This window comes from Octopus bimaculoides, chromosome 2 (assembly GCF_046866305.1).
Source record: "Octopus bimaculoides isolate indiv1 chromosome 2, ASM4686630v1, whole genome shotgun sequence".
NCBI classification, from domain to species: Eukaryota; Metazoa; Mollusca; class Cephalopoda; order Octopoda; family Octopodidae; genus Octopus; species Octopus bimaculoides.
In genome coordinates this window covers 149058932-149081467 of record NC_142929.1, presented here as the reverse complement: position 1 = coordinate 149081467, position 22536 = coordinate 149058932, and the positions used below count along the sequence as shown (strand labels likewise).

Below are 22536 nucleotides of genomic sequence, written 5' to 3'. Positions count from 1 at the left end.
GTTTTTTGATTTATCATTATTGTTGCTTAATATGTTTTGCTAAAATTGCTGTTTCTTTTCAGATATCAGTAGAAAAAGGTAATTAGAATTCATTAAAATAACAGATCTAGCGGATTTTCAAAGAGGTAAATTGTTGGTGCTCGTATGGCAGGCGCTAGCGTAACGAAAACAGTCGAAATGTTTGGTGCACCAAGAAGTACTGTCTCGAAAGTAATGTCAGCCTTTGAAAAGACCTCCTCGTCAAAACAAAACTCCGGAAGAAAACCAAAACTTTCAGATAGGGACGCACGGATTCTTACGCGAATTCTTAGAAAGGATCACAAAAGTACAGCTCCCAAAATTACTGCAGAGCTTAATGGCCACCTCGAGAACCTACTTTCCTCAAAAACTGTTCGCCGGGAGCTGCACAAAGCCGGATTTCACGGGAGGGCTGCAATCGGAAAACCACCACTTTCAAAAACAAGCGTTGCAAAACATTTAGAGTGGAGTAAAAACCTATAGAATTGGTCCCCAGAGCAGTCAGAAAATGTTATTTTCACGGACGAGTCATCCTTTACCTTATTTCCGACCACCGGCCGAGTATACGTGTGGAGACAGCTAAAGGAAGCATTTAACCCAACTGTTAAACATGGAGGAGGATCTGTGATGATCTGGGTGGTTATATCTTGGAAATCCGCCGACCCAATGGTTGCCCTTCATGGCAGAATTAATAGTCAAGATTATTTAAGCATTTTATCTGATCAAATTCATCCTATGGTTGCGGAACTGTTTCCGGAAGGAAACGCAATCTTTCAGGATGATAATGCACCAATTCACACTGCTAAAGTTGTTACTGAGCGCCATGAGAAACATTGTAGTGAAGTTGAACATCGTATTTGGCCACCACCGTCCCCAGATCTCAATATTATTGAACATTTATGGTGCATTTCAGAAAAAAAGTAAGGAGTCGATATCCTCCACTATCATCACAACAAGAACTGGAGATTGTTTTAACTGAAGAATGGAAATTCAAACTTTGTACGATTCCATAACTCGTATAATTCAAGCTGTAATTACTGCCAAATGCGGCTCCACTCCATATTAAAATGAATTTGTTTGAAATTTTAAGGTGTTTCTATTATTCTATCCAACCCTTGTATATATATATATATATATATATATATATATATATATATATATATATATATATATATATATATATATATATATATATAGTTGATAATATCTTCGCAAATAATTCCTGCAGAATTATTTGCTCCTTATTGGAATTAGTTTTTACACTGAGACTGCTTTGATTTGGCGCAAAACAAATAAGTGCACCGCACACTTAACGGGTCGCGAGATTTTTTCATCGTAGTAACACGTGCTGAGGAGGGTGAGGCTATAATGCCAAACCAGAAACCGGTTCACATGAGTCCAAACGCTAGAAAAAATATACCTGGATGGTATATAGGTGTGTAGAATGATTTTCTTGACCCGTATGCTCGCAGACGGTTGATTTCTTTAGTTATTACCAGTGTTATTTTCCCGGCGGTTTAAATAAGAGTTTTAACTCTTATTTCCAGCAGGTAGACATGTTCAGTATGCCCTTCGATTAATATATGTCTGTGCATGTGTGCGTGTGTGTGTGTGTGTGTGTGTGTGTGTGTGAGAGAGAGAGAGAGAGAGAGAGGCAGACAGACAGATTGTGTATATCTTTGTCTGTGTGTGTTCTTTGTGTCCGTGTTTGTCCACTACCACCACTTGACAACAGGCGTTGGTTTCTTTACGTCCCCATAACGTTAGCGGTTCGGCAAGAGTTACCCATAGAATAAGTCCCAGGAGATCGATTGGTTCGACTAAAAACTCTTCAAGGCTGTTCCCCAACATGGCCGCAGTCTAATGATTGAAACAAGTAGCATATCTACATCTCTGTGTCTCACTCTCTATCTACCTATCGACTTACCCCCTTCCTAACTATTTCCTGAACTACGTAACTTCCCATCTATCTATCTATCTATCTATCTATCTATCTATCTATCTATCTATCTATCTATTTATCTGTTTCGATGTTTTTTCTCTCTCTGTTACACACATTCTCTTCGTTTTCTCTGTGTGTGTATATATATATATATATATATATACATACATATGTGTGTGTGTGTGCGCGTGTGTGTCTAACTTCATGTGTAGAATATGTAATAATCATTTGTAAGTTTTCTTAAGAAAAAATTATTTCCATTTGGTGATATAATGACTTCTGTAAAATGAAGTTAATTATTTTCGTAGGTGTTAGCTTAACTGAATCCATTAACGATCGTGTTTAGAAGAGTATATATGTCTGTGCTTCCGTGTACATACATATATGTATACATACACATACATATTTACGTGGGCGCATGTAGGATTACATATGTAGGCATACATCTCTGAAGGAGAGTGAGTGAGAAAAAGAGTGAGAGAAAGAGAGAAAGAGAAAGAGGGAGAGAGAGAGAATGTATAATATTTTTAATCCTATACCGTAATAAGTTATTTCTAGAAGAAATATATTATTTTCAAAAATGCTCGCTTAATAAGTTGACAAATGTTTACCACGATGGAGTTGAGAAATGTATGTGCCTTTCAATGTAATACATACATTCATACCTACTGAGAGAGAGAGCGAGAGAGAGAGAGAGAGAGAGAGAGAGAGAGAGGGAGAGAGAGAGAGAGAGTGTAACAGAGACAGAAAGACAGACACACAAGCCATTCCGTTGTGATATTCCTATACATGTATTTGTGTGTACGTCTATACTCGCGTCATTACACAAAGACAATGGGCGAGAGAGGAACTCAACAGGAAGTTATGTGACAGAGAGACATATTCAAAGATAATTATTAGAAGAATATATATATATATATATATATATATATATATATATATATTATTGTGTCTGGGGAGAGTCGTTCTCTTTTAGTGCCTTGTTACTCTCCCCAGACGCAATAAAATATCCTTCATCACACTAATTTACGTAAAGAATATTGCAAACCAAATACAAAAACGAGATACATACATACATACATACATACATACATACATACATACAGTAGGTTTATATTATACGTTTAGAGAGGAACATGGGATTTAAAAACTGTAATCGCATTCCTCTGCATGTATTCCTTGCTCTCTATTGACTAATCTGCTTGCAGAATTCAGGTGATCTTTGCTTTTATCTTCTGAACTTTCGAAGTCATATAAGAGTGTCTTCATATTTAGGCAGAACACGAAATTGTTATATCCTCTATTGAGTGCTGCATTCCCAGCCCAGGTCAACAAAATTCATTTAAGAGAGAAACCTCATTGAATAGGGACAAATGTACTTTTCTGGTGCTCTTTCTTTCGGCCTGGCAATGTATCACGGTTTTAGTTCAACAACAAAATCTTTTAGATGTCTGAGAAATAATTTCTTTTTTCTTGGTAGATCGTAGTTGTGTTTTATTGTTTACCAACAACCTGTCATTCTGATGTTTGTAGAGTTTAATTTTTGCTGTTGTTATTCTAGTTTTCACCCTGCTTCTATTAATAACTTCGTCTTATTTCCTGCACACCTGGAAATCTGGACCAAACCAGAACCCGAATAATTTACCCAGTCCATTTGTTCAGCGACCTGCTATGCTATTCGATGACATTGACTTACCTCTCCCTGCCATTGCCTCGTATTCCTTTAGAATGGAGTCATCTACCCGAACTTCCATGCTGTCTGACAAGCGAGAATAATCTGGACTATGCTTGTCTTCATTGAAAGATCATAGCTAAGTTCCCAGATATAATTATCAAGGGGTCAAACGACTATTTATGTGCTCCGAAAGGCATTTTGTTGCGTTTATTTAAAAGTTCTGTAAAAAGTCTAGGAACTCTCAAATAGTACGCTCAAGCAGAAATGGGTAGAATGTGGGATATATTAATGAAAGCATTAGCTGCACTAAATATATTAAATAAAGACGCAAACAAAAATATAAGGGCTATATCAGGCCTTACAACTTTAGGTAGTCCAAAATAATCTTGCTATGTAATAAAATAGGACCAACCGTACAATAAATACTCTATTTATAACCAACTAATAGTACAACACAAATATATAATCGGTATCTGGTGTTATAGTATACGCTGAACATCTCCACCAACATTCACACCACATATTCTACACAACTGCCATCCAATAATATAACTTAGACCGTACAAATTTTGTTCTATTCAACACCAGCTGGAATTGGAATTGGAATTTTAACTGAGAATGTAAAATAGGGTACAACTAACAACTGGTGAATGTTTTTGTCAGGGGTTCCACAGATTTTTGCCGAACAGGAATTTGCAAAATGTCGTTTCTATATAGAATATTCAAGTCGATCGTTTGAGCCGCAAGCTACCATTTGCTAGCAATAAAAAATGATAATTTGACAATCGTTTTATTTTAGACATTGTAATAAATGTCTTTGTTTGAAAATCTTCAATATATGGCCTTATATTGCCATAATCGCTACAGATGTGAATCTATAATAACAATTGTATGTAATTATTCATCTAAAAGTCAATCGCTATGGAGTAAAAGATAAGTCGACGATGATCTTACTGCACAATTCATTTGTCCATTTACATTCGTTTCTCTCTCCAATGCTTAGGTCATGGAGAAAGTCATTTACATCATACAATATCATTTCAAACACTTTCAGATGTGGGGCTGCACTGTTAATGCTTGCACAAACTTTCTAGGACGCATTCCAAAAGAACTTCCTACTGATTGATAATGAATTACTCACCAAGTTATCTTATAACCTCTGATCCACAGACATTCAGTTTATTCACTCTTGGCTGTATGATATCATTACTCCAATGGCTTCCGCGACTTTAAGATAGCTTCGTGCAGATCCTCGCTATCTAACGCAACCAATACAACTGTACTTCCTCCTCCTGTCATTATTTTGGTGAAGTATCGAAGTAGATCCACTGTAATGAATTTTGTACCGAAACCTTCCGCGCTCAGTGTGTCAGCCTTCTGGGTTTTCATTCTCGCCACATGTTTTGTTTGTTTGTGTGTGTATTCTGATGCTGACTAACCATCCTTCAGCTATGACGATGAAAGTATCAATCTCACTAGCTTTATAAAACATCCGAAGGCCATACATTCTGCATTGTCGTGCTGATTAAGCTATTTGAAACCAATCATAAGCCGGTCGCCATTTCAAATATCAGTTTTGTCTAAATTCTCATTTGTCGAGTGTGTTTCTAGTGACGAAATCTCCATGTGGTCTCTTGAGTTGTTAGAAATACCTGCCAAGTTTCTCTAAGCTCACACTTTCTTAACTCAGAAAAGAGCACATTGGATAACATAGTCATGTGTTTCCTGCAAGACGGGAAAAGATTGTATAGCTATAGTTTGAATGACTTTTATCGTAGGCTAATTCAGTTAGGACAGACCAGAAGACAAACAGCAACGATATTTTTAAAACATGTATTTCTCGAGCTTTCATATTGTCTGACTTTACAAATGCCATGAAATATTTGCAATTGAAGGAAAGTAAACTTCATCTGTCACATTAGATTTATGACGACAGTAACCAATATGTCCTTTCTCTTTCAGACGGTAGGGTGTAATTTGAAGGAGATTTCACTGATATTTCTGCATAAAAAAATATTAAAAGAATTCATTACATAGACAAACATGTTTTAGTTGGAAGCTTTCGATCATAGTTTTGCTACATCAAACCGAGGATAGATGAACAACAAGACAACAACAATAGCAAGAACAACAAAACATCCATAACAAGAACAACAACAACAGCAGCAACAACGCAGCTTCATCTTCAATTGTTAGATAGATCTATGCCTTTTAATCGAATCAAATCTTTCCAGTATGAATGTTGACTTTTGCAGTTATTTGCCAGGAAAAATCTGGAATATTTTCGATTTAGCACACAACAGATTTCTATTCAAATACCATATTTATCTCGACTGAATACAAGATGATGAATTTAAGAAAAAAAAAAAAAAACCCCCAAAACACAAAGACAACAAAAAGAAAATAAATAAAGTAAAAAATAGATAAATCTAAGGATGTAAAATAAAGAAAACGAATTAACAAATTGCTTAGATCAAATGGCAGGAACCATTTCCAGTGACATAAATATGCAATACTTATATTTATTTTGCTGTTTGAATTTAAAAAGAAATAAACACAGTGTTATGGTAGATCATTACATTGGAGGAAATATCGATCGCATTTAGATATATTGATTAATAATATTCTCTCTGGTATGAATATAGGACATCAAAATACGATGTTATCGTCGAAATTTGTTTAATAAGAACAACGCGCTGATATTGCACTAAAGGTTGTATGAATTATGTAATAAGTATTTCTGTGTCTTTCTTTAATATGACGTTCTGGATACAAAATTGTCTGGAGCCGACAACGCAAAGGATGGCAAACAGCAATAACAGAAACTACAACAACAATAACAAAAGACAAAAAAAAAGCAAGAAACAACATAAACTACAATAGCAACAACAACAAGAGTAATAATAACAAAATCATCAACGGCAATAACAATAACAACAATGAAAAGCAAAAATAGCAGTAGTAGAGACAACAACTGCTATTGTATCAATAATAACAAGTACAGCGGCGACATCAATACTACAAGTAACAGGAAAAGATGCAACAATAACCACAGTAAAAAGAGCAAAAAAAATAATAAATAGCAGAAGTTTCAACCACAGGATCAATAGTAGGAACAACAAAAGCGAGAATAGTAGCAGCAGTAGTAACGACATCAACATCAAAAGAAGCAATAGTGGTGAGAGAAAATTGTTAATCATCACTGGTACTGAAAAAGGTCGAGGACAAGAAATTTTAACATCAGCTCGAGTTGTTGGAATTGTAGCTTATTCTAGCAACCCCCGGAGGGATGAAAAGCAAAGGTGATTACAGACAGATTTGAAATAAGAACGTAAAGAGCCGGAACAAATATTCCTTTCTACTCTAGGCACAAGGCCCGACATTTTTCGACTCCAGCACGCAACTGGTACTTAATTTTATTGACCGCGGAAGGATGAAAGGCAAAGTCGACCACGGCGGAATTTGAAGCATTTCTCCGACGTTGTAACAATTCTACCAATCTACCGCCCTTTTCATAATAATAATAATAATAATAATAATAATAATAATAATAATAATAATAATAATAATAATAAAAAAAAAAAAAAAAAATTACCCTAAACAGACAGATCCGTCCCCTAGCATCAACGTCGATGCTTGTTATGCCTCACTGTTAATAAAACAAAATACAAACCGGAATGGTCATAGACCGGATTATAAAGGACCACTTACTCGGATAATGAACCAGATCCGAGACGAGAAATCTGCTACTGGTTCAAATCTTCCCGACACACAGGAGTTGGAAGTACCCCACAACCGGAATATTCCAACAGATGGCCATCCATGCTCGTCATCAAATAACCAAAAGAAAAAGAATGAAAAATGGTCTAGGGAAGATAATAAAGAAGTTCTTACAGCCTTCTACCATGCCATATATTCCCCTACAGATAAATCTAATACTGTACAAACCTACTTAAACTGGAGACAGAAACACCTTGAAGTAAGACCCTACATAGACAGTAACAAACTTGCCAACGTCAGAAGAAACATTATGAAAAAAAAATTACTAACTGAAGCAGAGATTGACCAAATTAAACAAGCAGTAAGGGATAAAAAGAATGAAACTGCAGCTAAAGAAGATACTACAGAGGAAATAATTATAAACGAGCCCAAGGCTGATGAAAATACAGTAATGATTGAAAGAGTTAAGGTAACTGATAGGCAAAGTGAAATACTCTCTGAACCAACCATAAACACTAAGGCAGGTGAAAATCAAATAGATAAAGAAAGTGATACAGAAATCGACGCAACAGAAATACATGATCTAAAAAATCAAATCATGATTGTATGACTGAAAATTAAAGAAACTAGTATGAATGAACGCGACACTCTCCCCAAAATTCGCAATTCTAACCAAAACCTGAAAATAATTGGTAAAATCCGCCTTGCACTTAAGGATATAATTTCAGCTAATGATGTTGATATTACAGATCGCAACCACCTGTACTATGCATCCGCAAGAATCTCAACGATTCTATGTGGTGAAAAGATTAGAAAAAGACAACATTCGCACAAAAAGCCTTCTTGGCAAGAACGCATTCAACACCAAATTAAGCTGCTTAGATATGACATAGAATGTTTGAAAAACCTTAAATTTGACAAGAGTATCAAACCTACAAAGACCCAAAAACTAAAGAAAAAATATAATATGAAAACCATAGTTGACATTGATGCCACCATAGAAACCATCAAGCAAAAGGTATGTGCTAAAGCTGCCCGCATAGCAAGGTATGAAAAGCGTGTTAGATTCTTCCGAGATAATAACATGTTCAAAAATAACCCCAAAAATGTCTACAGGAAGATAGGGAAAACACCTGTAACAATAAAGTCTGTCCCATCAAAAGAAGAAGTGCAAGGATTTTGGAATAAAATCTCGGCAGAAGATAAAACACACAATGAAAGTGCCCCTTGGATTGATAGAATACTGACAATCTTACCATTGCTTCTCCTGATCTCTGAAAGATCAAAGAGATCCAACTAGTGACAGATCTATCATTGATACAAAAGACATCAAACAAAATGCAAAGTACATTCACAGGAATGTTTATAAATACTACAAAATTAAATCCCATGATACGTGGTACAGGCAGCATTCAGAGGATGTAGTAAATGGCGAGGGCGTCACCATACTTGCGACTTCCCAATGCAAACAGAAAAATTGACTCAAATCGACCAGATATTGTGATCAAGGACTACAACAGAAGAACTTCTGTTAATAGATATGTCTCTCCCACAAGAACAAAACGTATGAACAAAGGAATACCAAAAGATTTTTCACTAAAAAGATTTGCAAATTGAAACCACTAAAATGTGGAAGCTTAATACTACCACAATACCAGTAGTAATTGGTGCATTCGGGAATGATAAAGAAGGGAGTTGAGAGGTATATTAAGCAACTATCTGGTAACTCCAATCTCCGTGAACTACGGAGAATGAAAGGAGACCATAAATGATGATAATAATAATTATTATGATTATTTCAAAATTTGCCGCAAGGGCAGCCATATTGGGGGAGGGGATGTGTCGATTACATCGATTGCAGTGTTCAACTGGTACCTAATTTATCGACCCTGAAAGGATGAAGGCAAAGTCGACCGTAGCGGCAGACGAAATACCGGTAAGCATTTCGCCTGGCATGCTAACAATTCAGCTAGCTCGCTGCCTTTAAAATAATGATGATGATGATACTAGTAATAATAATAATAATAATAATAATAATAATAATAATAATAATAATAATAATAATAATAAGGATGATGATGATGATGATTATGATGATCTCTTCTACTATAGGCACAAGGCCAGCAATTTCGGGGGAGTAGGGTGAGATCAATTACTCCGAGAACAGATTTACGCAAACAACGAATTAGCATGTGATAAGCCTATATATTAATATTAGGAGTACAATCCATTCGACAGGCTTCCACATAGTCTCTGTTTAGCAATAACACAGCCAAACTGAGGCTACAGGAAAGCATACTTGCCGCAGATACTACCTCAAGATTTCAAACCTAACCTAACTATGATTGAACCACTCCTTTGCGCCTCCAACAATTTATATCTATCTATCTATCTATCTATCTATCTATCTATCTATCTATCTATCTATCTATCTATCTATCTATCTATCTGTCTGTCTGTCTGTCTGTTTGTCTATCTATCTTTTGCTCATTTTACGAGAGGGCATGCTGAAAGATTCCCGGTTTTACGGGTGTCGTGAAAGACCTGGTTGGAGGCCCAAACTTCCTAGTTCTTTTACAGGGCTTAGAAAAACTGAAGGCCTGCTGCAATAAGTGTGTGAATTTGAGAGGTAAATATTATGGATAAAATCATAATGAACTGATCCTCTTTTATATTTTTTTTTGCCCGAAGTCAGGAACGTTTCAGCACCACCTCGCATACAGTTATATAAGTGAAGTCCTGTGTTCTAGTGTCTAGCGTGGTGCATTCACGAACGCAAGATCATGGTTTTGATTCCTTGACCTGTGGTGCGTTGTGTTATACAATAAATCACTTCCTTTTTCCAGAACAGAATGCCAGTCCATCGCAGCCTTACCGATGTGCAGCTAAATGGAGTAGAACAACGTGATATGAAGTGTTTTGCACATGCGCACAATGTACCGCCCGCGCTAGGGCTCGAAAACACAATCTTACGATTGCGAAGGCAACACCTTAACAACAATTCCACGAGCCTCCACATCTATTTCTATATATATGCTTATATATATATATGTATGTATGTATGTATGTATGTATGTATGTAAGTATATATGTACGCATGTATGTATGTATACATATACATAAATTTATATTTATATATATATATGTATATATGTATATAGATATGTATAGATGTTCGTGTGTGTATATATATTTATATATATATATGTGTGTGTGTGTATACATATATATGTATATGATATATATATATATATATATACACATATACATGTAAGTGTATGTATAAAAGTGTATATGCATATTTTACATACATACGCATATATATGTATGTGTGTGTATATCTATCAGACTGTCTATGTCTGTATGTATATATGTATACGTGTGTGCGTGCTAACGTGTGTATGTGCATGTGTGTGTGTATGGCTATGTGGGTGCGTAATATGAAAGAAAAAATAATGTAAATAAGTAAAACAAATTACTATTAAAAATAATTGATTCTTCCAACGAAAGAAGCAAGCAATCATAAATACAAAAATGTGAGAGAGAATGAAAATAAGACCAAGACATTCTGAAAGAAAATTCATACAAAAAAGAGAAAAACGAACTGAAGGAAGAAAATTAGGTTTTAACAACTCAATTAGGTGTCCACCATTAGACATAAATGGGGCAGCCATTTTTCGTCTATTTGTCCGTATCGCAACGTCGTAACGGTATCTTGAACCATGAAGTTTTCTTAATAAACCTGTCATTGCCTGGGTCACTTTCTCATAATCGTTGTGGTGATGAGTCATAGATTTTCGCTTGGCTGTCCAGTCGTTAGCGTTTATTCAGAGTCAGAAGAGTCAGACGGACACTTAAGTCACAAACAGCCCATGTCTCATTAGCAACAGCAGTTATTCATCTATTTCACGTCAACCACACACGCACGTGCGCGCGCACACATGCACACACACACACGCACGCACACACACACACACTCACACACACACACACACACACACACACACACACACACTTCCCGCTACCTCTCTCTATATATATCTATCACTATCTCTGTTTATTTTTCTCTTGCAAACACTCATATATATCTCTCTCCTCCATTTCTCTTTCTCTCTCTCTATATATATATAATATATATATTATATATATATATATATATATATATATATATATATATATATATATATATATATATATATATATAATATAAGCATATATATATATACGAATGTATATTTAGCAATGGCATTACGATGCTAATAACCTGGTGTAGAAGTCAATGCATGCATGCTTCTGACCGAATCGTCAGTGGAGTGCAGTACAGTAACACAACAAAAAGAGATAACAAATTAATAATCGAAAATTTACTTCATAAGACAATCGTTTCTTTCATTCTTATCTCTTTTCTCATCTATGTATGTATCTATCTATCTATATGTCTATCTGTCTGCATGTTTGTGTATTTATATATATATATATATATATATATATATATATATATATATATAAATATAATAATATTAGGGATAAAAATCCAAATTTACGGGGAAAAATTCAATTTAATTTATCAAAATTAAAATTAAATTAAATTTCACAATATATAAATATATAACTTAGAGGAAAAACCACAATTATTGAATTCATCCATTAAAATCCACAATCGAATATAGAAAAATTTAATAAGTAAATACACTAAAAAACCTATAAGAAAATCCCAAAAGTACAAAGTAATATATATTAAAATAGTATATATGTATATGTATATATATATATTTCTAGTTGAAATTTACAGAAAAACAAAAGACGAAGACACCAATAGTCTAATAAAGGCTTATTTGGTCGAAATGTCGACGCCACTAGTAATTCATTTCTTGCTAAAGAAGAATATACAGACACACACACATATGTATACATACATACTTACACAAACATAGACATATATATTTATATATATATATATATTCATATAAATGTATATATTCGTGTAAGTATGTATGTATATATATATATATATATATATATATATATATATATATATATATATATATATATATATATATATATATATATGTATATATATATATATAAAGGGCATTAACTGTGTAGTAATGCCTCACGCCTCGAGGGACTAAATAAGTCAAAAACTACCAAAACATAAGGTAGTTTTTGACTTATTTAGTCCCACGAAGCGTGAGGCATTACTACACAGTTAATGCCCTTTATATAAATTATATATATTTATGAAAAAAATGAATTTTTTTTCATTATGAGGTTTTTTTCACGCCGACTACTTGATAAATTCTTATAAAGATTTTATCCTATATTATATTATATATATATATATATATATTACTGAGTAGGTGACTGTATTAATTTTGCTTTAAGGTTTTAATTGCTAATAAGCCACTCTTTTTAATGTGTTGTTTACATTTTTACCGTTTCAGAAATCAGCATATGTTTTCAACGGTTTTTCTTATATGACTGACAGAGGTAGTGGAGTTTAATCCTAGGCGCTAAGAGCTGCTGATGAGGATTAAGAAGGTCTATATCAAAATCCGAAATCGTGATCCAGATATGTACGCTGGGAACTTACTTCCCTTTGTCAGTCACTTAAGACAGTGCGTTTGTGATTTGAATTAGTTTAACTCTCTTCTTTAGCAAAAGTGGTGCTAGTCAGTACACTCTGTCAATTTTGTGATTTTCGTCACTTTTGCCTTTAGGTTCTAATTGTTAATAAACCACCACTTTTAATTTATTATATATAGATATAGACATTTATGAGTAACAAGGATGTACAAGTTTCAATTTATTACGGCCTTTTCAAGCGACTCCTTTAATTGATTAATGAAAACATTATATCAATTTAAACGAAATCGTTCTCGTCAGATTACCTCATAAACTTCGAACATAAGGATATAACCACTTTTTAAAAACATATTTACATTAATAATGGAACTCAAAATCTCAATTTAAGTACCTAATTCAACTGAAACTTAATTACATATACATACATACATACATATATATATATATATATATATATATATATATATATATATATATCTATATATACATACATACATACATACATATATATATATATATATATATATATATATATATATATATATATATATATATATATATATATAATCATAAATATATAGGGATTGACAGTAACCTGCTTCTCCAACATACTGAGAATTCAGAAATAGCAGTCAAAGAACTACTGATTTCAAAACTACAAATTATTACTCCAGATTGATAGCGATATTTTTGATACACACAGAGTAATAATTTGTAGTTTTGAAATCAGTAGTTCTTTGACTGCTATTTCTGAATTCTCAGTATGTTGGAGAAGCAGGTTACTGTCAATCCCTATATATTTATGATTATAAATGATTTTTACCGAAAAGGTTTTTCATACTGAGCTACCCGGCAAAATTGTTAATTATTAATTTTATTACTAATTGACGATTCCCTGCCCTGCATATATATATATATATATATATATATATATATATATATATATATATATATATATATATATATATATATATATATATATATTCACAGCCACTCAAATACTTTTACTGAAACGCAAAAATATTTCTGCTCCCTATGGCACTATAAATTAAAATGCGCTTTAACGACCTTCCCACTTTGGATCACCTTGCCTTGGGGCAAAAATCATTTTGCTTTTAAAGGTCAGAAGTTCAGTGTCCTCTGGAGTTCCAAATGCAAGATAATCGACGCCCCAAATTTACATTACGAATACTTATTATGACGACTGCATCGAGGCAATATTTAGAGCGTTCCTCCACTGTTATTACCCATTTCCACGGTATCGAAAACAAATTATTATTACTCATTTCAATAGTATAAATTTTTATCCGTTATCTCCACTTTCTTCTTGTGGAGGATACTTATAACAATACGCAACTTAAATACTATAACACGATAGGTTTAGACGGTTAAGAATAAGAATAATTCTTTGTTTGACAAATCCATTGAGGGCTATGAAGACGTTGAATCTATCACTTAGAAAGCGTACCACTTCACATAGCTCCAAACGGTAAAGAAATTATGCTTCCAATTTCATAAAATATTTGCGAGGAGAGGCGATTGCTCCCATGTCTAGTCTTATGTGATACACACGGACTCGAGTTTCTTGCTGGTTACCCGTCCTCAGCGTGTGTTAATCACCAGCTAGTGATGAAAATCACCTCACTATGTCCTGGAAAGATTTAGACCAGTGTTAATAGAAATACTCAAAGAATTCTATTTAAATCTAACCAGTAACAGTATCATTACGAAAGCTACTTTTTAAACAGAGCGGTCGATATAAACACAAATAATCAAGATTTTGAGGAGTGTGGAACCAATTCTTAGACACTATAGTCCTTGTGTCCACTCGGACCCGGAGTATTAAACCCACCTGTATCCCAGCTATGGGTTAACTAACATATGTGATGACAATCCATCTGAGCTTCGGCCTGTCACTAGGAGTCTCAGAGCTTCGGCGTGTCATCATGGAGCCTCAGAGAGTACTACTCGTGTTGTACAAACGTTTATAATTATAATCCAATCACCTACAAATGTCTGTTTATGGTGGTGACGACCTTATTTGTCATTCCATCTTAAAGTTGTATGGCAATACAAAAATGGTGATGTGTGAGGACCTGACCTGTTGAAATATTCATCTGAGAGGTCGTGAACGGAAAGTCAGATATGCTGCTGATTATGAGGAAGCACAAGATGACAAAGATGGCAATCCTTTGTGAAGATGGAGTAAGCACCATATATATATATATATATATATATATATATACGCATGTGTTTACAGATGTTTATTAATATGTCACATGTTTTTATAAATCATATATTAGCACTTGCATCTATTCTAGTAGACTCTCCAGATTTTTGGAGAGTCTACTAAAAATCTGGAGAGTCTACTAGAATAGATGCAAGCGCTAATATATGATTTATAAAAACATGTGACATATTAATAAAAATCTGTAAATGTACAGCCATCCAGATATCTGAGTACCTTATTATTTTTCTAATATATATATATATACACACAAACACAAGCACACTCGCGTGCAAACACACACATACATATGCACATGCAGCTGTAAAACAATTCACTTATTTGTCTTTTACCAGGGACATATTGAACAGTCAAAAAAAGACAAATAAAACGGTGCCTTATTCTAAAACGTGTCTAGCAAAGAGTTAGTCAACAAGAATTCCACCTAGATCATAGAAGAGCAAATGACGGATTTCACATGGCTTAATCTACTATGTAACATGAATACAGCCTCCAACATAACCAGAAACCTTTTTATACACACATTACTAACTGATCATCACCAAAAAATAATAGCTATTCCTTCCTCAAGAACATCGTTTTCATGTTTACTCATTATAACACATTTAAACCAGCCAGCGAGGGAACGTTGATGTAATCGCTCAATCTACAAGCTTCTGCTTCCACTTCGTCTTGAAATCGATATCATGAGTGATTCTGATTTTTGCCCATTCCAACAATTTTGAGGGGAGGGTTTAGTCGATAACATTAATTCCAGTATTTGACTGGTACTGAAATTTATCGAAAAGAATAAAAAGCAAAGTTTGACCTCGGTGGAATTTGGCCGCGGAATGTAAGGAACTAAAGAAAATATTGCAAGATACATTTTCCGACGCTTTGAGGATTCTATCAATCTGCCATCTTAATAATGAATATTATAAGTAATGTGCTTATGAATCCGTAGAAAAAGTGATTAGAGTCAGTTTTCATAAATGTACACTTGTTCCACGTGCAAACAGACTTATATTTCCATAAGGATTAATAGTGTTTGTATGTGGAACTTGTTCTCTAATTTGAAGTCGACAATTTCCAAGGGAAATGTCAGTATTTTATTGGTTTTCTGTCGATGTGAAAAGTCTTCTTAATTGAAAGCATTGAAAGATACTTTACGACATCGAACATTTGAGAACGATTGATGTATTTTGTAGAATGCTATTGTTGAATTCTACTTGACGTGGATATCTTGACCAATTTCAACGGAATGCATTCAGCCTGCTTTTCCAATGATACAATTCTTCATATAAAAGAATAGTAAATAATGGACAAGATAGAAAATTGTCATCTTAACTAGACGACTTCGTGGTCTCCAATATTCTCTCGCCTGAGAGAATATCCACAATTGATTAGATTGTGGAATACATCCAGTGAGCAGAGTAGTAGTTATTAAGGGAAAGATTCAGTTATATTTTTCGTATGAATATTATCACTTAAAAGTCATTCTCAGCCTCTAGGGCATGTAAGTTTGTATCGTGTCGCAGTTTGTACGCGAAGAGAGGATAAATAATGTGGGTGCAAGAGTTACATTCTACTTTCTTCAAACTGACCCCCGTCACTTTCTATTGCTGGGTGAGTTTATTTGACATGACTCATACCGTTTCATGGATTTTGTGGTGTTGATAGAAAATACTGAAGTTTATGGAAAGGAGACGGCGATATAACGAGATTGTAATAGAAATTAGACAACATGTTATACGTTTAGATGAAAAGCAGAAAAGACTCAAGGTTTTAAAGAACATCATTCAATATGGACAGTCACGTTAATTTGATAATTAACGAATCTATTACTCAATTTTGCGTTTCTAGGTTTGATTCCACTGCAAAGCACATTGGACAGGTGTTATTTTATTCGTAATTGCGTGTCGACTAAAATCATTTAATTGAAAATTTGTGAAACAGAAACTATGTTGAAACCTGCACGCATAAACACACACACACAGACACACAAACAAACAAACAAACACACACGCGCGTGCACATGCACACACACGCACATAAATACAGGCGCGCACGTGCACACAAACATACACGCACGCACACACACACAGAAAAACACACACACACACACGTGCATTTGCTAGTGTATTGAACTTACAATTATGAGTTTCTTGCTCAGGTACTTGACTGTTCCTTCTAGCAATCTGAACAGCCTTGTATATTGTATGTTGTTGATTCACATTCTCCGCTATAGGAACAAAATTTTAAAATCTATTTGTAATTGTAACTGAATAACGTCTTATAATATTTTATTGTTCATTTAATGAAATTATTACAATTCCATGAATTACTACAGCGTAACTACATCAAAATTTTCAAACGCATTCCGTATATTTCGAAAACCTTTAATTAAATATAATTGATAATTTGGCATGAACTGCGAAATTCAAAGTAGCTATTGAATCTGAGACCAATAAAACAGTTTCATTTGATTTATTGTAGCTTCTGCGTAATAAATAACTTTTTAATTACTTCTGACACGTTCCTCTCAGCCCTTGATCGATATGCCACAGAGAGAAGTCATTCCAACCATGTGCATCTTGTTTTTTTTTTTCCCCTACTCAGGTTACATCGAAGAGAAAATTATTCACTCTGTTTTTTTTTTCTAAGACGATATAATGTAAGTTGAAAGTGTCTGCTGTTTCTAATAGGTTGAATAACCACGAAATGGTTCCCATATTGGCTTTATAAAAACTTTTTACTAATTTGTTTGCAATTAAATTCGAAACATTGCCGAAATGTTATTACTTCTAAGTTTGCTTGTTGGGAGGTATAGGACAAAGTGCCTTGTGTTATTTAAGCACGCCTATATTATGCACTTAGTTCATATTTTATCGTATCTGAGTTTGTCCATCATCATGCTTGAAGCAATAAAATAAGTGTCAGTCAAGTATTATTTTCCTATTCAGCCGTCTTCGATCCAACCCATTGCTACATGAAACCTCAGCATGTCTTTGTTGGACTAATTGCGTTGCTCTCCATCTGCCCAATTGTTGTTAGGGTAGAGCGCTTCCTTTGTCGTGTGATTAAACATAGCCAGTTCGCTTAGACAGAATTTGAGTTCGAAATACGAAAATACGTCGAAGATACCGGAAGTTATTTCTTTCAACGATCCTAGAATTCCGTTAAACCACAATTTTGGACTGCCGCTCGATTTATCTACTCGGAAAGGATGACAAAGTACACATCAGTAGGATTTAGACTCAGAGCGAAGAAAGCCGGATGATTATCGCAAGGTATTCTCTACGATGCTGTAACAACTCCACCAACTCGCCGACTACGGTGGGACTCGTAGTTGGATATTGCTGAATATATCACTTTTCCCAAAGGGTGTGGCCATATGGCAAGGTTAGACATCACTATTAGTGTCATTGAAATCATTATTATTGGGCTCTCGAGCTCGATGCCTCGTGAACAAATTGCTTTTACGAGGGCCTCATAGAGATTGTGCGAGTGATATTGGGTAGACGGAAACAAATATGCTATAATTCAATGAGCATGTATTTCCCTTGACTGAAGCACTCTAACATATATGGTTGAAACTGACAGATATATATCTGTATATACATAAATACATACACACATACACACACACACATATATCTCTGCGGTTGTACTATCTGTTAGTTATAGCAGTCAAAGTCTATTCAAAAACGCCTAACTTTTAAATTAGTAAATATTTAATAAGATAAGCTAGTCTTTTATTTCCCTAATTGATCTACAGCGAGGCAACAACAATCACAGCTATTCTACTACAAGATCTAGCAATAATTTTCTATGAATTGTTTCTAAATTACAAACTTTAAACTTTAAACGTTTAATTTTCTTAATATTCTGCACAAAGTATAATCGCTAATATGCTGCATGTAAAAAAAAAAAAAAAGAAAGTGAGATACTAAGAACCTCATTTTTTAGGGCTTATAATGTTTGATATCACTCACCCGAGTTAATTCATACTAATTTCATAATTTCCAATCCCATTTGGCCCATATTTATAAGGTTTCTTTCCTAATTGTCTGTCAGCAGTAATGCCTACAGGAAATAATTTTAGTTAAATTTCGTAAATATTTTCTTTTTATTGATATAACGTAATTATTTTCACTATTAAGAATATTGATTCCAATGAATTTATCTGCATTAGATTCGTACAAGAACACTAACGATGAGGAAAACAGAACAGGAGCATAACTGAGTCTAAGTCTTTGAATTGCCTCCCTCTTTAATTTAGTCGAAGTTGCCTTCTCTCAAATTCCTCTTTACGGTTCCTTTCAAATATATTGATGATATTTTAATAAATGTGTATGTGTGTAGGTGTATGCAAATATTTACGCTGGAAGGTGTGTATTGGTGTATGAATGTATATTTTTGCATGTATGTTTGTACGCACGTACGTACTATATTTTGCATAAAGTATGCAGATGGAGATTTTCTCATTATCGTCTGACGACCAGAAGTCACAACAGTTTCTTTACTCTTGGGAAAACATCGACCTTTCCAGAACTGACGAAAAACACTGATAATGCCAAGGAAAATCCCCGGTTTATTTTGTCAACACACACACATACACACACACACACACACACACACACACACACACACACACACACACACACACACACACATATACACACACATACACAGACTTTTGTTAGCCATGCAGCCATTGCACCAACGTGGTTACAGATGTAACTACTCCAAACATGGAAAACAATTATTTAATATTGTTATTTGCTGTAGATATTTTTCTTAGCTTTTAAATTTGAAGTATCTTTAATGTCATCTACTATACCCAGGAGAAAGCAGAAAATACTTTCCCTTCGTCATTTTCTGGTCATTTTCTGCTACTCCCACTCCAGTTCTCGAGCGACTGATCTGTTAGTACAATTAATCTCAGTAACACTGTAGGAGGATATTACGGATCCAAATACAAACACAAAGCATTCCGTTGACATAAAGCAATGCATGCATACACACCAACTCACATACACATATATGTATGTATATAAAATGTATGTAAATATGTACATATGCTGAAATATTTGTGTATATGCAGAAATAATTTAATTTAATAAGACAAGGAAACATATATACATATAAGTATATATGTAGACATACATACATATACGTATTGATAAAGCAAGATAAAAAAGGGGGAAAATATGTATATTTGCTACCTTGTAGAGTATTCTATAACTGAAACTACGTATAATATGAATGATGTATACATATCAGTGCAAAATTTATACAAATATCTCCGTAGAACTATATTGTCAGGGTTACTTAGAAAATTGGATAGGCATCTGATTGGTTAAGCTTGACTCTGGTAGTTATGGATACAGAAAAGAGGAGACAAAAAAATAATAATAAAAGCATGGGAAGCATAGAAAAAGAAAAAAAAAGAATCATTTACAAGGTTGGAAAGATATTTAATGGGACGTTACTGTATCTTGACGTAGTAAGAGAAAGAAAAACGGATACAGAGGAAAAGAAAATGGTGGACGTCTCACTGTGGAAAGAGGAGATTGGTAATTTTCACGTTGATAGTGGGTTACAGGACCGAAAAACTATCGGTATTGTCTGCTGTTATGAATGCCTCGCTAATGAAAGATGGCTACGCCTTATGTCTATCACTTACTGCATGCGTGTGTCTGTTTAAGTACCATATCATTACAGGTGTAGGTGAGGGGTGAAGGGCGAGGGGAGCGGAAGGCGATGTAGATGTATAAGAGAGCAGAAAAATTGAGAAGAAGCAGAAAGGCTAAATCAAGGAGAGTGGAGTCAAAAATGGAGCAAGAGTTTGAGAATGAGGATAAGACATAAGAGACAGAAACAATGAGAGCGAGAGTGGGGGATAGAGAATGTATGTCTGTGAGTGAGTGAGAGAGAGAGAGAAAGAGAGAGAAGCAGTCAGACAAAGAGAGAGAAAGGCATATGGAAATATCTTAGTGTGCTTATATAAGCTCATATCCGTGGTGTGCATCTGCATGTGTATCTGTGTGCGTGCGCATATAAGTGTGCATTGATATTCATATGCATACATGTGCTTCTATATATGCATGCATACTTATTTATATATAAATATATATATATATATATACATATATATATATATATATATATATATATATATATATATATATATATATATATATATATATATATATATATATACACACATATATATATATATATATATATATATATATATATATATACATACATATATATAGATATATATATAAGATATATATATATAATATATAGATACATATATATATATATATATATATATATATATATATATATATATATATATATATATATATATATATATATATATATATATATATATATATATATATATATATATATATATGTATATATATATATATATATATATATATATATATATATATATATATATATACATACTCACACATGCATATATATATATGTGTGTGCGGATACATGTATATGTATACCTTATATCTATGAATGAGCATAAGTTCTGTGTGTATCGCATTTCACGTATGTATATATTATATTGGCTCTCATACATAACGTATTTGATTTGATTCTATCTTTAAGAATAGTAGATGTGCATTAATTGAGGGAAGAGAGAGAGCGAGAGAGAGAAAGAGAGAGAGAGAGAGAGAGAGAGAGAGAGAGAGAGAGAGAGAGCAATTGCTGATATACTGATGCTGTTGTTGTTGTTGTTACGTGGTGATAGTGAACAGCTTGATATTACTGGTTTTAGAATTGCTCTCCAGTAGCAGAAATCATTTTGGTAGGTTCACTAATGAGAATTCTTTTAGTAAGCACAAAGGGTGTTATAGACCTTGCTTTTGTTGTTTTTTCTATATCGACGGCATCATCATCATCATCATCATCATCATCATCATCATCATCATCATCATCATCGGCGTCGTTGTCGTCTTCAATGAGGCAATTGTAAACGTTGTTGTTGCTGTCGTTGCATTTTGAGTGTTAGTTGTTGCTGACGTTGTTGTTGCTACTGTAAGTTTCGGAACTTCATGTAAATTTGGGAAGTTTAATAGGGGTGAAAGTCGTTGAGATATTGGTGTTAACAAGGGAGTTTCTTCTTCTTCTTCTTCTTCTTCTTCTTCTTCTTCTTCTTCTTCTTCTTCTTCTTCTTCTTCTTCTTCTTCTTCTTCTTCTTCTTCGTCTTCTTCTTCTTCTTCTTCTTCTTCTTCTTCTTCTTCTTCTTCTTCTTCTTCTTCTTCTTCTTCTTCTTCTTTCTCCTCCTCCCCTTCCTCCTCTCACCCAGTGTTAGCAATGGCGGGGTGGACTCAC

At 34.0% G+C, this 22536-nt stretch overlaps 1 protein-coding gene across 1 annotated transcript in view; it reads left to right on the top strand.

The window, feature by feature from the left end:
- The window catches only part of LOC106874940 (uncharacterized), an 85918-nt gene that overhangs the window by 21647 nt on the left and 41735 nt on the right, over positions 1–22536 (top strand). The window lies entirely within an intron of this gene.